Consider the following 5,276-nt stretch of genomic DNA (forward strand, 5'->3'; position numbering starts at 1 on the left):
TCTCTTCTGGGTGACAGTGAGGGAACCAAAAGCAACTTGAGGAGGAAAGCGTTTATTTCATCTTACACTTTCAGGTCACAACCTATCATTTAGGGAGGTCAAGGTAAGAACTTGATGTAGGAACCTAGAGGCAGGAACCATACGGGAATGCTGTTTGCTGGCTTGCTTCCTGCCTTGCTTTCTTATATGGTCCAGGACCAGATAACCTACCCAGGGATGGCACCATCCATAGTTGTTGTTGTTGACTCCTTTTGGGGAGGGCCACCACCCAGCTCCCAAATAATTCAGACATGGAGGCTTATTCTTAATATGAATGCCCAGTCTTAGCTTGGCTTAGTTTCTAGCCAGGTTTTCTTATCTTAAATTACTCCTTCTGTCTTTTCCCTCTGGGCTTTTCCTGTTCTCTTACTTCCATAAGTCTTACTCTTACTCTGTGACTTGCTGTGTAGCTGGGTGGCTAGCCCCTGAAGCCCTCCTCCTTCTCTGGCTCCTTCTTCCTTCTCCCTCCTCCCAGATTTCTCCTTCTATTTATCCTCTCTGCCTGCCAGCCCTGCCTATTTCTCTTTCCTGCTTCGCTATTGGCTGTCCAGTGCTTTATTAGACCATCAGGTGTTTTAGACAAGCCCAGTAACATAGCTTCACAGAGTAAAACAAATGCAACATAAACAAAAGTAACACAGCTTCAAATAATATTCTACCACATATAGTGAAATTGGTTCTCTAGTATCAACAAAGAATCAAGACCATCCCCCATAGATTGCCAATCTGATCTGGGCAATCCTTTAATGAGACTCCCTCAAATGACTCTGGGCTGTGTCAAGTTGACAGCTGTCCCTAACTAGGACAGGAGATTAACCTGGATCATCCAGTGTGCCCTAAATGTAATCAAATATAACCTTAAAAGAAGAGGAAAGTGGAAGACAGGACACATACATGAAAGATTAGACAATGAAAGAACAGGGCACTGTAGATGTAATTCTGAACGGTTTTATTAAATAAGAAACACAGAGCCAAATGCAGAGTTAAAAGCCCCAGAGGTCAGAGAGCAGTAGCTAAGAGCTGAGACCAAGACTGCCTTCTTACCCCTCGCCGCCGCTGCTGTCCTTCCCCTGAGAAAGAGACCTATTTCCTGTGTGTCTGTCTTTTTAATGACTTTCTGTTCTGCCTTTTCATTGGTTGTAAACCCAACCACATGACCTCCTCATCACTGCCTGTCTTTACAAACCTCCAGGTCTCTATGGTTGGTATTGAGATTAAAGGCGTGTGTCTCCATGCTGGTGGTGTCCTTGAACACACAGACTCTGCCTGTCATGTGATCCGATTAAGGGCGTGTACTACCACTGCCAGACTTCTGCTATGGCTTGCTATTAGCTCTGACCCCCCAGGCAACTTTATTTATTAACATACAAATAAAATCACATTTCAGCACAAATAAAATATGACCATAGGGCACTTCATGCAGATTTAAGCCAAGAAATGGAATGAACTGCCAGAAGCTGGAAAAGAAAAAGAAAAAAGAAAAAAAAACAACAAGAGAAATGGAGAAACAGCTTTTCCCTGAGAATCCCCCAAGGGAGAACAACCTTCTGACCCCTTGGTTTCAAATCAGTGATACAGATTGTAGCTTTCTTGCTCCCAATGCCACAAAAGAACAAATTGTTAGTTGTTTGCAACCACTAAGTCTGTGGCAGTTTATTATAGCATCTAGGAGAAACAAGTACAGAGACACAGAAAACATGCAATTCATGAAGAGGACATCTCACTGTTGATTGTATACTTGCCACTAAGCAATCCAAAAGAATATGTATCTGCTAAAGAAAGTGTGTCTTTGCCAGGACACCTCAGAGAACTGTTCTGGGCATCTCATACTAGAGTTTTAACAAAAGATCTAGGCAACACTGTGAAGAGCAATTACAGATAGTTCTGTTAGTAATATAAGTTAGGAGAGAAAGTGAATCAGGTACCTTTTGGACTTACCAAAACAGGATAGATAATGGAATTATTTTCTCTGAATTTTCAAATGCAAACGGACTAAACATTGTTTAGGTATTTATTGCTTGTATATATTATATATAGGTATTGTACTTTTTGTGTATAGTTTTTCTTATATTAGTTATCACTTTTTTCCTTTTTTTTATCAGAATAGAAAGGGGAAATATGGTGATATTTTATTTGTGCTGAAATGTGATTTTATTTGTATGTTAATAAATAAAAGTGCCTGAGGATCAGAGCTAATAGCAAGCCATTTAGCAAAAGTCTGGCAGCGGTAGCACATGCCCTTAATCCTGATCACATGACATGCAGATCTTTGTGTGTTCAAGGACACCACCAGCATGGAGACACACGCCTTTAATCTCAATACCAACCATAGAGACCTAGAGGTCTGTATAGACAGGTAGTGATGAGGAGGTCATGTGGTTGGGTTTACAACCAATGAGAAGACAGAACAAAAAGTCAATAAAAAGACAGTTACACAGAAAGTAGGTCTCTTTCTCAGGAGAAGGATGGCAGCGGTAGTGGGTGGTAAGAAGGTGGTCTTAGCTTTTGGCTACTGCTCTCTGATCTCATGGGCTTTTAACTTTGAATTTGGCTCTGTGTTTCTTATTTAATAAAACCATTCAGAATTACATCTACAAAGAGCATCATGCATTACTGAATTATGCAGCCCAAATAATAGAGTGGCTTGCATAACTGCACAGGCTTTCTCCAGTGCAGTGGTTCTCAACCTTCCTAATGCTGTGATCCTTTAACACATTTCCTCATGTTGTGGTGATCCCCCCACCCCCAAATTATTTTGTTGCTACTTTATAGCTATAATTTTGCTACTGCTATGAATTGTAATGTAAATATCTGATATGCAGAATATCTCATATGTGAGCCCCAAAGAGGTCATAACCTACAGATTGAGGACTGCTGCCCTAGATGATGTACTGTAACTGTAAGCTGAAATTTTCTTTCCTCCCCATGCTTTTGGTCATGTTTGTTTATCACAGCAAGAGAAAGCAGACTAGAACACTTTGTATAATTGTTACAGAATAAAATTAAGCCACAATTTCAACTTCAAGATTTCTGAATCTGGGGAAATGGACTAGGGGGCTCCCAAAATAATTCTGCCTTGACTGATGGAACATAACAGTATTCTGAGACCCTAAGTATGAATATCAATTCAATGATGATGTCTAGTAATTCTCACCACCCCATAGCATTCTTTTTTCACACTAGCCTGCCAGTGCCGCACTTTGCACCATGCATGTCCCTCGAAGGCTCTTAGTAATACTGTGGAACATTAGCACTTTCCTTGCTTACTCTTGCTTCAGATCCATGAAGTAATAGTTTTGCTCTATCACAGTCTGCTCCGATGATATGTTGCCTTGCACAAGCTATCAGCAACAGGGTCGAGTGAGCTTGGACTAGTGTGTCAGAAGAATAGGAACATGAAAGAGCCAAGATATGAAAGAAGCCAGGTGACAAAAAAAAAAAAAAAAGATTGGAAACTCTCCCCACCCAGGCTATGTGTAACAAATGGTGCTTGAATGAGTAAAGCCCACACGATAAAAATGTGGGCCAGGTACACACTGTGTCAACTGTCATGAATCCACAAGCCTCATGGCCTGGTGCTTTTGAGCATAGGCTTTTCTCCACATCACGAGGCCCCTTCTCTTTCCTTCCTTAATAAATTTTCTGTTTCTATTTGTAATTGTGCATTCCTATGCAATCCTTTGTCCTGGGACACAAGAACCTGGACACTTTAGCAAGTGCTCTCTGAACCCATATCTCTGTCCATTATCACTAAAAATTGCAAACTGTGAGCCTAAGGCAACTCTTCCTTTTATAATTCTCTCAGGCACTTTGCTATAATGATGGAGAGCTAACTTACACAGTCATACTACTAAAGGGCTGCAATTTTTTAGGTGTGAAGGTTTATGGTCTGGAGCCATGTGAATGCTACAAGATCCTGGCTGGTCTCTCCAATCAGAAGGCTCTGTTTTGACTGGAGTTAGTTGAGTGCAGGTGTGATTCTTGTCAATTGTGAGGAATCAAGTCAGCCTTTGAACTAGTGATTCTAGTTTCTTCAGTGATAAAACATAAATTCAGTAGTAGGCACTGGGTTTTTACTCTCACAGATCCCATAGCTAGTCAGCCACAGCCAAGCCAAGAATTCCTACAGGTCAAGGCATTTTTACCTGATATTAACATATCACACACACACAGACACACACACACACACACACTAAAAGTGGGGCTACTCGTGTTCAGTTGATATCACTGGGAGGCCTGCTCTTTACTGAAGGTAAATGGAGGAGCAGTGGATTAGGGGTTGAAGGGAGGTGGGGGTTAGGGATTGAGAGGAGTGGAGGCAGGGAGGCTGCAGTTGGGATGTATGATATGAGAGAATAAAAAAGAAATAGATAAACAAACAAACAGATAAATAAAAGGGGCTACTAAGAATGGTTAACAGTTTACTACCTGCCATGGTACATTATTTAATACTTCACATCCTTTCATAGCTCTCAGAATGAAACCACAGAGTTCTGCTGAGGTCTTTTAGGTCCTAGGTGACTGAAGCCCCGACTGTTCCGGATCTCTCTGTGCGGATGTCTAAGTCACACCCATCTTGCTGCAACTCTTCTCAGCTTAGATGATTTAGCTTCTTCCAAAGAGCCTCTCTACATCATTCCAGACTCTACCTCGTTGGTCTGCACACCAAGGGCCACACTCCCATATGCCGTGTGTCCTATAACTTCGTGTATGTTTCTATTGTAGGTTTATCATTCGTAATTCTTCACGCTCCTTCTGTGCTGTTACTCTGTGAAGCCATAAGCCCAACGCAGAACCCATTTCAGTCCTGTTCCCCTTGCAGAGCGACAAACGTGCTGGCTAATCCTGGATAGACTTCTCAGATCTAGACTTCTCAGATCTACATTACTGCCCATTGTTTTTTCAAGTGCACAGCAAAGCTTCGACAGCCACCTTAATTAACTTGCTCCAAGTCTGTCAAGCCAAAGAAGTAGGGCTCTGGGTCTGTGATCCTTCAAGCCAGAGAGGGCTACCATTGAGGAAAACCTCCTACTAGCAAAAATGACACGATTCCCTCCTGCTTTACACCACCAGGGAGCAAGGAAACATGGCATCATTCGTCACAAATGTTTGTCAACGTTCTCGAGTTAAGGTACAGCAGCCAACCAGCAGTCCGCCCGCGCCACGGCCTTCCTTATGCGCAGGCGCACACCGATCGCTTCCGCTCTAGGCGGGGCAAACTCTGGGCGTGCCCACCG

The sequence above is a fragment of the Peromyscus maniculatus genome, chromosome 21, assembly GCF_049852395.1.
Source record: "Peromyscus maniculatus bairdii isolate BWxNUB_F1_BW_parent chromosome 21, HU_Pman_BW_mat_3.1, whole genome shotgun sequence".
Lineage (NCBI taxonomy): Eukaryota > Metazoa > Chordata > Mammalia > Rodentia > Cricetidae > Peromyscus > Peromyscus maniculatus.